This window comes from Dermacentor silvarum, chromosome 7 (assembly GCF_013339745.2).
Source record: "Dermacentor silvarum isolate Dsil-2018 chromosome 7, BIME_Dsil_1.4, whole genome shotgun sequence".
NCBI lineage: Eukaryota > Metazoa > Arthropoda > Arachnida > Ixodida > Ixodidae > Dermacentor > Dermacentor silvarum.
The window spans coordinates 111,084,277-111,096,849 of NC_051160.1; the positions used below are offsets into that span (position 1 = coordinate 111,084,277).

General features: G+C 44.5%; 1 protein-coding gene across 1 annotated transcript in view; it reads right to left on the reverse strand.

Annotated features, from left to right (window-relative positions):
* Window positions 1-9,324, reverse strand: part of LOC119458354 (papilin-like) — a 129,543-nt gene extending 120,219 nt beyond the window's left edge. The window contains exon 1 of the mRNA XM_049671121.1: window positions 9,311-9,324. The gene's annotated coding sequence lies outside the window, so the exon portion shown is untranslated. The remainder of the gene's footprint in view (window positions 1-9,310) is intronic.
* Window positions 9,325-12,573: the final 3,249 nt, after the last annotated feature.

Here is a 12,573-nt window from a genome sequence, read left to right on the forward strand (position 1 = left end):
GGCGAGTCGAGAGAGATTGCTACAGCGTGAGCGTGTGCCAACGGGATGAGTCATCACCCCCCCTTCCCCCTCGACAATGCTCCGACGGCGGTGGTCGAAGGTGGGAGAAAAGACGAGAAGATTCCCAGGCTTTGGCCATGCTACGAGATCACGACTACGATAGGAAAGTTCGAGAACGCCTGTGGAAGCTATATAACCGCCGTGCGAGAATCGGGAGTTCAGTCCACACCGGTGAAGTGATGTAACGTGAAGACCGAGCGTCTGCGGAAGAAGGGGATTCCCCGGCAAGCTAGTCGACGAGTTCATCGAGCGTCTGCATTTCCGGAAGAAGTTCCTTTTTCGAGAATTTCCCCGAGCTACGCCGAGATCGTCTGACTCCAGGACCAGCACGGTGAATACGATAGGACACTTAGTGTTCCTTTTCATTCTGTACTTTACGTGTTGGACTCTTGGTGCTTGTTAATTATTTTCCTGTGTTTTGTGAATACCCATCTGAATTGTATTTTGTTGTCTAGCCTAAGTGTGCATGTGTGTGTAACTGCCTTGTTTGGAGAATATGTTTTGTTGTGTTTTGACAACTCTGGGCTCTGACTCGGTCTTTGGACAGCAACCGGCGTTCGCTGGCGCACCAGAGTGCCCATTCTTAATTGTCCTTGCTCTCGTGGGATTATTTTCGGAAGCTGATAAGTCGGCTTTGGAATTTGGTCTGGCGTCTGCGCCTCGTTCACGAGGTCTGTGACAGTCCCTTTGCCGTGCACCGCCATAGGGTGTACGGCAAAGGTTGCCACGTTCTTCATAAACACGTCACCAACGCCGCGGGCGTTCGGTGCGAATGCGGGCAAAACGCCGCCGCCGTCGACAACAGTTGTGCGCGATGTTTGTGTAACCGCACACAACCGCTGTCAAAACACTGGCTACGTGACGGAACGGCTAAACGCCGTTGTCGGTACTGGAGAGGCGGGCGAGAGCCCAGAGAGAGTCGCGCAACAAGCGGCTGAGGCCGGCAGGGTGCGCGCATGCGCCGCAGTGGGAGAGCGGGCACGCACACGCACAGTCTAGGGTGCCTCGATCACCTCCTCGCCCACCGCTCCCATTCCAGTGGGAAGTCGCGCTTGTTCTCCGCCGTGCGTTCGCTCCCCGTAAAAGCGCGCGTCCCTTGCCCTCACGCGCTTTCACTCGCAGCATACAGCATACGGCCAATGAGTTTTTTTTCTATTGCCGGACGCGACCATCGAAGAGTGAGCCCTAAAGCTTCAATGTAAAATGGTAAAATGAAAAAAGCTATCCCAAATACGTACCAAAGTTGCAGCTGAGTGCGCATTCGTAGGCGGGTTTGGTACACGCCTCTGGTAAGGCAGCCGTTCCAATAAAACTTTTGACACATCTTCGCAGTTTTATTGAAGAAGTACTTGTTTATAGTAGCGGTGCAGTCCCCCACTGGTTCCATAAGTGGCTCCTCACAACTGTATTTCCAAAGTTGTCTTAATAACTTGAGCGCCGTAAGGTCTAAAGAAAAGGACCGAAGATCAGCGGTACTACATCGTGATACTAACGCACACGTATGAGCAAGCCCTTCCGACCAATCTTTGTACGAAATAGTATAAGAAAATATAAATCCGAATCTTGAAAAACCAGTGTGTCTATTCTGCCAATCCTCAGAACCGCAGGGGCCGAAGTTAGTCTGGCGCCCTGCATTGAGTCGTCCGCGATAACAATGTTCTGGCTTCCGAACGAAAAATCTTAGAAAGAGTGTGCGAAAAAATTACATTATTATTTTCTTACGGACCTTTGAAATCCGTGACAAAATTTACAGATGCTGTGAGTTTACATGTGAATAAACTAATCTCTCAAGGTATAAGTAATGAGGTCAGCGAGATGCTAGAGCTTGAAAAAAGGAACAGTATTTTGGAGAAAAAGTATGTCTTATGTTCAGTGGGCAAGAAAACGGGAAAAAGCCGTCGAAATTTACCTCATGTACTGACGTGTATTGCGAAAACTGCCATTGACGTGACTGTGAGGCATGAACTTGCATGCCACAAATTATGTAATCGTTTGGGTTGTCCCATGTTTCCTGTAAACTCGAATGAAACTTCCCCAAAGTGCGCATCTCTGTGAGGCAAGCAAGCAGGAGGTTAAAAACATTTTATGGGTGAGAAACTGTCCTCATTCACCAATACTCAGCAATTATGACTTCGACCAGACAACTTAAACAGGTTGCTTTCTCTATTCTTTGGGGGGACACACGGCATAGGGCTAGTCCGTATTTCCTTGTTATGTGAAAGAGTGAGTGAGCTGAAAGTCTGACGGATCCATGCAACCAGACTTCATAGCTACACTGTCATTTGTGACATGTCATAGTCACGTCAACCTCTAGTTTCGTTTTAGGTGCTAGTGCAGTGGCAAACACGGAGGCCTTCAGAACTTGTAAAAAAGCTTCCAGAAGCTGTTTCCTGTTATGAACGGAATTGCTACCACTGACGTGATTTTCTTTTCTTGTTGGGCATCATCGAGCTTGGCTTGGTTTGTAGGAACAAAGGCTTCATAGAAATACTTTGTCTTTTTTGACTTCCAAGTTCACTGAGGACCTACATGTTGTGCTGTACCGTGGCAAGCTCTCTCTCTGCGCAAATAGGAACTCATGTACTCTCAACGCGTGAATTTGAAGATGCTTCGAAGAAATCGTTTCATCACTGCAAAAAACGTATGCGTGCGATTTTGCTACAAATGAGCAGGGTAAACGAACAAGGATTTGTACTCGCAAAATATGAGTAAGGGCGCTGTAATCCACACCCTCAAGAGTACCAGAAACCAGTTTCAGGGCGTTGAAAAAAGTGCAACACAAGACGATCACGGATAATGAACAATTGGTGTTATGTGCAAAATAATCACCACTGTATTCTTTTGAAAGTTTTGTTTAGGTTACATGAGACCCTGAGTAACGAGGACGGAAATTTTATTCCGAGTGATCTTGCGAACAATTATAATAGCGCACATCGAAGAGAAAGCCACACTTACCTCGTTCGCCCAACACCACCGAATATGCGAGCGTAAATAGTATCAAACAGTAGCCACGTCCTTTCAAAACCATAGCAATGCACTGTCGCTGATGCAAGCCTAAGAATAGAAAATTTAATCATGTGTTCTGTATGAAAATATAAAAGAAATGATTCTGTGCGCCTTTTCAATCTGTATATATCGCATTGGGTTACCATGCACCCTAAAGCGCCTTGAGAAGCACCTGGAGGTCCCTCCCATCCCATCTTACGCAGTTCTTCACTCTCACAAGTAGTAATTTCTTTTCAACTATCAAATATACATTGCTAATTGCTTATATTAATCTATCTAGTCACTCGAGGGGGATGTAACAAACTCTGTCAAATAAACCAGCTTTTGCTGTCACAATGAGCATTGTGTTTGAGCAATTCTGCGACTGAAGAAACAGATCCGCCGTCATTGAGGCGTGGCATAACCCAATTCCGAAGGCATGTCCCCGCAATCCTTGTGCGCACATCGCGTTACCTTTTCTATCGACCGCAATCCTGAGCTAATATTCCACAACGGCCACCCGTACTACATCTCTCCTCGCCAATCCGCTGCTCTGTCCAGGTGTTTCGCAGCCGCTGCTTTGCCGAGTAGGCCTCTACTCTGGTTACAACATATTGTTGCCAGGATACATCCTGTTCCTCCCTTGACGGCCTACTTCACTCCTCACACTTAAACGCAAAGCGCCAACTCTCATCGCGCGTGCAAACATTTTTTATAACTTAACAAAACGTCGTTTTATGCACTGAAGCACAAAAATAACTGGAACGCCAGTGCATTTTTCCGAAAAGTTGGGGAATTATATCTCGAAAATGGTTCCACTCTAGCAATTCGTTCCAAGTGGATCCGCCTCGCAAATTCCATGGCTAGAATTTTTAATTGCAATATGGGCCATAAGGTAATTATTTAAAACTGAATTATTCAATTTTTGTTAATTAGTCGATTATGCATTTCATTTTTTTGTGCAAGTAATGTCCGCCTCTTCGAAACAGCAGCTCATGAGCTAGAATTGTGCTACCTGCCAAAGGCAACCATTCAAAGTTTTAAAGGTGTTCGTTGAAGCACCCGTTATATATGATTGAAAAATAAGAGTTCCTGGTGGCTGTATAGCTAAGTGATGAAATCGACACTGAATAACTGAAATTCATTTTCATTGTTTCGGCGGGGGAGCCGCCTTTTCCGAATGGACTCTGCCGGAAGTGTATAAAACAGCTTATGTTATATCTGTAAAACCATTCTTGATAAAGGCCGGCTCCCGGCCGAAACGGCGCAAGTGCACTTAAGTTTTTCAACGTGGATTTTCTCATTAACAAAAGAAAGAAGGACATCGCTCGATTGCTGGCGGTATGTCGAGATGAATCGAGGTATGCTTTCGCAAATCGCAATCTGACAGTACAATAAGCATTTAATTAAGTAGGAATGGTGCTAGAACTGACCCGTGCCAACCTTCCACCAGTGCTATTTCTATGCGCAGCGGATGTAGGAGCTTTCCATGCTGACAGCAGCACCAGATCACATAAGCTGGCTAGCAGAGGAATCATATCCTACAGGAAACTTTGTGCCTTGGCGATTCTCTCTAAATGCGTTGATATTGAAGCAAGCGTTTCCACGTTCTGCATATTATATATACGTATATTACATGCACATACGTGTATGAACTGTGCATGTCGTAGGCGTTTGAGCGCTGCCGCGGATTGCGGCCTTTTAAATGCGAAGCATTTCTTGGCGAACACTTGCACTTCGACAATATCTATCTATCTATCTATCTATCTATCTATCTATCTATCTATCTATCTATCTATCTATCTATCTATCTATCTATCTATCTATCTATCTATCTATCTATCTATCTATCTATCTACCAAGCCGCCTACGTCTTGGTGCTCGCATGGTCGTTTCGTTAACTTCGTGTTTACCAAAATTGGCATAGTATGACAAGAGCGTATGGCGAACATAAATAATGGGTCATGACATGAATACAATGACATGCGTGTCATGTAGGTCATAAAACAGCTGCCTATATCTTGGGGCTCTCATGGTCGTTTCATTAACTTGGTAGGTGCCAAAATTGGCACAGTATGACAACGGTGTACGGCGAGCCTAAATGATAGGTCATGACATGAATGTCATGACATGCGTGTGATGTAGGTCATGAAACAGCCACCTAAAATGATAATGACTCAGCGAAGAAAGATTAACACTCAAAAACCATTGAAATGGGTTCTGACGTGGGTTCTATAGGTGAAGGAAACACTAAAGGATGATGGTAGAAGTCATATTCATCAGCATGACTCAGCAGAAATGACAATGACTCAGCTAAGAAAGAATAATAGTAAAAAAACACCGAAATGGGTTCGAACGTGGGCACCAAGTGAAGGAAACGCTAAAGGATGGTGGTAGAAGCCATAGTCATAACCATTACTCAGCAAAAATGACAATGACTCAGCGTAAAAACATCAACACTCAAAAACCAATGGAATGGGTTCGGATGTGGTACTAAGTGAAGGAAAAGGCTGATGGTCGAAGTCATAGCCATGAGCATGACTAAGGCTTGCGCCTTATGGTCTCTTCGGCGCAGGTAAAGAGACTCCTGAGGACTCATGATATGAATGACATGACATGTGTGTCATGTAGCTCATGAAACAGCCGCGTACGTCTTGGTGCTCGCATGGTCGTTTCGTTAACTTGGTAGGCTCCCCGCACACTGCTTCGCATAACACCGATTCCCACAGGGCGTGGGATCTGCCGGCTTGTTAAGCAAGCTCGCTTTTCAACTTCATACACTGCCATGAAACGGACGAGCGTCGGTTTCGGCTCAGAATGGCGTCTTATTTCTGTTCTAGCCAAAGCAGCGGAAATCATGAGATCTTGTAGGAATCTCAAATAGCCGCAACGCGATCTGGCCATTGTCCGGTGTTTATACATGCTTCCGGAGTGGGTGCAATTCGTGCGTATAGATATTGGGAGTCCTGTGCCAAAGTTGATGTGGAGTTGGGTGCGTGTTTGAAGAACTACAAATTGAAAGAAAAATATACCCTAAGTCTAAACAGCATTTAGGACTCCTGCAGACAGTTGGAGTAATGATAAAGCATAATCTTAAATTAGGGTACATAGGACACGTAGCGAGAGCATTGCGCACTTTCTGAGCAAATGAGATAAGCAGCACTTTTTGAATAAGGTAATATTTAACAGGACTCTGAACGCTTTTAGTGGTAGGCATCGTCGCAAATCTTACGATAAGAGAGAAAGCCGAGCGAAGAGAAGAGCGACTGGATGAGGAGGAGCAGTGTGGAAGCAAATTTTCTCGGTTCTTTTTGAGTTGCGGTCAGTACGCGGCCAAAACAAAGCGAGAGAGAGAATTTTTTGACACAGACACAATAAAAATACGAGCAGAGTGTGGTGGCTGTCGCGAATGAGGACACCTCAAGCAGATTACACCAAGGGAAGAGAAATAAACAGGTGGAATGTAAAGTTGTCCGTAGTATATACACATCGCTTTTTAGCGTATTATAAACGCTTTTCATTTCCTACGCACTCACTTCTATATCACAAACATATATATCTGTGTGCATCATTTACGAAACTTGCAGCCAATCTTTACCAGAAGTGCATCGTCCATCTTACCTTCAGCGGATTATTTACAAAATTGTACTGCATGAGTTCTTTCACCATATGCGCTTACACAGTTGTACCTCTGTGAATAATGTTCATTGCGGGGTGGCTAAAGATAGCGACTAAATACAGAACCTGACTACAGTGGACATACGCACCAACGCACTGGCAGCAGCAATCGACCAGCTTGTTAAGCTTATGTTGAACGACCGTCGTATATGACAAACCTCCACAGTCGAGGAAAGCAGACAAATGGATTTCTCGCAAATGGGTGTTCACATTAGAATATTTCTTTAGGCACTTGAATGCTTGTTTTGTTCATAACTAGGTTATGGTATTAGGGGTCTGCTAATCATTGTATAATCGTCACTTTTTTTTTACTTTTTTTACTTTTTTGACGTCACTTTTTGCATTACTAAATCATGAATGAATCATGAATGAATAAATCACAATGCCTAATTAATAATGTGCATTGACTCTATTTGGGAATATGTGTTCAACGGGGAAGGGTCGAAAATAGGATGCTCAATGAAAGTATTTATCGATAGAGATAGAATGTATTTGCAATAAAAATGAGTCTCGGAGAAAGCCTAATGCAATCCTGAAACAATCATTTAGTCCCGTAGGACTGAGTTCAGGCAAAATACAACTGCCGTATATCTTTCCGATGCAGTAGACGTGGTCGGCCACGCTACTCAGCTCAGAACTCCTAGACCAACTTTGGGCCGTCCAGCGAGCCATGGATGCCGTGCGGGAGCAACAGCTCCCAGTGGCCATCTAGGCGGCCCCAGGCCCGGGCCTCCCAATCGCCGGATTTCAAATAAAGTTATGTCACTCATTCACTCAGTAGACGCGGACATCAGCGCCAGATTTGTCAGTAAAATTCTTTCTATACCATTCGATTGTTTAGCTCATGCAAAAGGCTAATACACGTAATAAGGTAGCGGTTGAGTATCCGCGTGCGCGCAATATTTACTGACATGAATTTGACAAGTTGACCCGTAACTTTGTTCGTACTAATATCTCTCATGTGCGGTGTAGTATTATTGCCAAGGGGCGTTTTGTATAAGTAAAAAGAAAATTCGAAAATCTGCAGTACAGCTCAGTATTGAAATAATCACATCCAAACTTGGGTAAATCAGATGGTTGTGATGTTAGTTCGAGGAATCAGCTGCACTGTCTGTCAGTGCTGTTCTGCGGTGTTCTAAATGTTCAATGAACTATTGTGATCAACTCAACTATCGATGCTTATAGACCGAGTCAGTGTACGCTGCGCATCTACATTTATTATCGGAGTTATCAGCTTGAATTGACGTCTAGTAACGCGATGAAAGAGGCCGGATGTTGGACGTTCATGACTGTGCTGTACAGCGTTTTGACACTGAAAGAAGGAAAGAACAGGAGACGAGCACAACGGTAGATAATTTGCGCTTCGTCCTTCGGTCTCGTGTTCTTCATTGTTTGAGAGTTAAAACTAAGTTAAACACACAATGTTTAGCTGAGATGCTTGCCCAGCTTCTTGAAGACTCCGAATTTTTGGAAACTTTATTATGAGAATATTCTCCAGGAGATTTCGGTGTAGATACGTTCAAGCAGCACATCATCCCACGGAACGACTAATTATTCGGTTAAGCGCGTGCATCCCCAATTAGGCGCCGCCAAAACGTTCTGTCACTAGCACTTCGAGACCCTTCTCGGCTTCAGCAAGCCAAAAAGACAAATTGCGATGTTCTGGCTACGAACGCCTCCTTGGCATCACTCTCCACCTATCGCAAAATGTATTGACACGTGTACATGTTTATCTTTCACCGGTGACCGCTTTTCACCGGCTAACAAATGTTAAACGTTATCGCTAGGCACAGGACGTGCCTGCATCTATCAGAAGTTTCTCGAACGTATCGATCCTTCTATACCTTGTCTGTTGTCACCGACTCTGATGTAATCTGATTGTATGCGCTACGCGAATTGTCTAGTACTTTCTGGGAGACACGCGGGCACCAGGGATTACTCTGAAACCTTCGATGACACATATATAAAAGCCGACGCGTTTTGCGGCTGATCAGATTTTCGACGATCGCCGACTGTGTTCGTTGTGCTTCGAGTGTAGCTTGCTCTTGTGCGCACAGGTTCGCCCAATAAAGAATCAGTTTCGTCAGACCCATTTTTACGACAGTTTTCCTCACCGTCACTACTACGTGACAGTATGATGTGGAAGACCTTAACTAGAAGTCGAAACTTCGTGCACTATGCGAGTCACCCACGTGCAATCACAAAGGTCATCGCCCGGTACTTATTTGCGCACCTCCCAAGAACACGCTTATCGTCGTCGACCATTTAGGAATGAATTTTCGCACACTTAATAGTGTTCCATGTCCTTTTTTAGGTTTTCACGACGGCCCTTTCCAAGATCACATGCGTTGACCTAACCCGTCGGTGGAAGATCCAATCCATTGTAGGGTGCAATATAAGACCGCTGTTTTCGCGCAGGCTGAGATCGACAGCACCTGTGCCTACACGGCCCACCATGAACATCAACGCCAGGTTAACACATTTTTTTGCGCTGAGTACCGAAACATGTAAAGTTCTTAGTGGGGGAAACTAGCACTTCGTAGCTCATCGTGCTTGTGTAATAATATCGCCCTCCACTGCTACTCACCGAGCCAGAATGGATGTAGCGAACGCTAAGCAACCTGATGTTGAGCACCTACCTTTACGTTGCCACAGAACCGCAGAAATAACAGTCAGGAAGGTGAATGCGCATGTGGCATTTTCCTGTCAATCTGCCGTACGGCATGCAAAGCACTGCGTACCGCAACGGGGTAATAATCTGCGTGCATTGTTCTGTCGAGTTTATAAAAGCATCCGTACGTCCTTGTATAGGGCATGATGTTGATGTCCAGATGCAGCTCTCAAACTACCCAGTGTGTACGTGCAACTATTGCTTTGATGAGATATCTAGTCTGGCAAGGAAGCCGTCTGGGAATAACGGATTTGGCGGGAAGCTCGTGAAACAGCATCTGTAATACTTAACTCCTTTTTTTTCGGGAAACCCTGTGCATTCCTCAAGATAGAGCTAAAGTGAGACGTCGATATGTGAGGGAGTGTTTCTACTTCTCACAAGCCTGACTTTCCTTTCTTAGTGAAAAAACAACAACAATTGAATGAATACAATGACCAGCGCAAGAATCTGAAGGGACAACTGTCTGCTTGCGTTTATTCTGTCGAAATATTCATGCCTTGGAAAACTGCTCTTTGGGAGCCCCTATACGATGCTGTCCAGTAATACAAAAAAAAAACACGAAATAAACTTTAGATGTTCACCCACGTGGCCACCATTCAGGCTCGTCATGTGTGCTTTTTTTCCATAGGCTGTTTTTTTTTTCCTTGTAGGAAAGTACATTGTTACGTGGAACAAATAATGACCATTGTCTTTTTGCTGACGGCCGCATATATCGATGCTTCTGCATCAGAATACAGCTGTTGCCGATAAAGTTTCCCGAGGGCCTGTAATGGTATCTATGCGTCACCTCCAAGCACTCAATTTAAGATCCACATTAACGTTGCCAGGCACTTTTTTCGTGAAGTCGCAAGACGAAATTATTGAGATATGCTTAAACTGAAAGCCTCAATTAAGGCTTATTCCCTATCGGCTTGAGAAGCAGCTTTACTTCAGGAATTCCTTTTTAAATCTATGAAAGGGATAAAAAGTTCTTCTCAGCACCTACTGCACTGAATTTCATGGCAATTGCTGTATTTAAAATAAAGCGTTAAAATCTACCGATTGTAGAGTACAGGTGTTTTATTATTAGGTGTAATTTTTTGCAAAAATAGTTCCGAATTAACAAATTAAAAAATACATGGTGCAAAATTTGCAAGTATAACGCAGCGATAAGAAAGGATATCAATATTCTGCGAAATACACCTATACCTACATCAAAAGCTGGCAGACTTCGTGAACCAGTCTGAAGTATACCCATTTATTTGTTATTGGGCTTTTACAAAACCCTAGAAGGCATTCTAACACTTTCGCAGAAGCGGTGAACTCATATCAAATTTGACCACTTCCGATAACGCAGTCTACAGAATTGCGATTTATCCATGTGGTGCAGAGATAGAAACTTGTAATTTTAGTGATTTGATGTTTCGTTTAGAGCTTACCAATTTTCGACAATCTTTGTAAAGGCTACGGCGTCTTAATTCCAAGTAGAAAAGGAAATGAGGTGCCCAGTTTTCGAAAATTACAACCGCATAAAGCCAACAGAGGATGACAACACGGAAAGCGTAGGAGAAACTACTTGTTTTGTTTTATTGAAATGTAGAAATTATGAGGACATGAAAAGGAAAGTGGAAGAAAGAATGACTCGCCGCAGGTGGGATACAAACCCAAGTAAGCAGATTACGCAGGCGATGCTCTAACCTTGTAGTCTTTTCTTGTTGTACTTGTCTGTTGGCTCTTAGGTGGTTGTAATTTACGAAAACAGGACATTTTGCTGCTGTTTCTTCTCGTTTATTAGATAGCAAAGGTCTCGTATGCGGTAGCTTTGATGCCTTAGGTAACATGTGTGGGTTTATTTACCAGGTGCGCTCTCCCACGTTCACGTACAAGGTGACGCCTTGTGGCAGAAAGGATTTTCTACATCCGTCGACAAGGACATGAGTGGTGGCGCTGGCTGACACTATTAGGTTTACTTAACTGTAGAACTCGTACATAAATATCCAAGAAAGTGGAAAACTTTCCATACTGTTACAGTTTATAAACAAAACCACAGAAAAGAAAGCGGACGGGAAAATGGCGCCACGGTAGCTGAATTGGTAAAGGCATTACACGCTTAATGCGAATACGTGGGTTCGTATCTCACCTGCAGCCAGTGGGTTTTAATTCGAAAGCATTACATGCCCCATTTTTCAAAAATCCGACGGTGGCGTGACCAAAACATGGTACAAAAAATGGCCGAATGCGCAAAGAATAAAAACGCGTCAAGAAATGCGCGGTTTGATGTCAAATTTCTCAGTGTCTTACACAACCCGCCATCGTGGCTTCCGTGTAAGCTCACGCAATACTTTTGATAATGTTCGAGTCGCCATCGTCATCGTCTTCTATGACGCTAGCGGTCCTTTAATACGAAATGGCACCGCTGCGCAACACTTTTGAGGGTGTTCGGGTCACCGTCGTCATCGTCTTCTATCACGCTAACGGTCCTTTAATACGAAATGGCACCACTGCGCACGCTTTTGATGGTGTGCGGGTGTCGTGTTCCGGAGCTTCCGTGAATGAAGAGGCAGACCGTACTTGAAACATGCTTTTTATTGCATAGGGGCAACTTAATGCGGCGTAGTGACAGCCAAGAAATAAAAAGCACAAGATACACACCCCAGCCTTGTAGCCAGCGATTTATACACATAGCGGCTGAGGGTGATGTGATCGCGATATGGGCCGCTTGACAGAAAGGGAAACACTACCACGCTGGAAACACCAGCATAGCCACAGCAGTTTATGGCAAATAGTCATCAGTTGGGCGGCGCTTTCTCTGTGGCTAACGATGGTCGTTAGCAGAGTCTGAATGATCGCCGTGCTGTCGTCATCGGTTGAAGAGTCGGCCGCTGGGACCTGTACCGGAGATTCTTGAGTGCTCCTCACGAAGGGTAGAACGAACTCCGTGGTGCCGGTGTTGTCCTTGCGAATGTGGTTTTGGTGACGCTCCCACTGGAAAACACCACGTGGAGTCACTACAAAAAAAAAAAAAAAAAAAAAAAAACGGAACGGTCCGACACAGGTCCCGTACGAGTGAGAACTGCTGTACAGAGCCACTTTTGTTCTAGTCGGAAATTGCGCATCCAAACGTCATCACCCACACCAAATATTTTCTCGCGACACGGGTGGTGCCTTGTCTGATAACATTGGCGCTTTGACACCTTGTT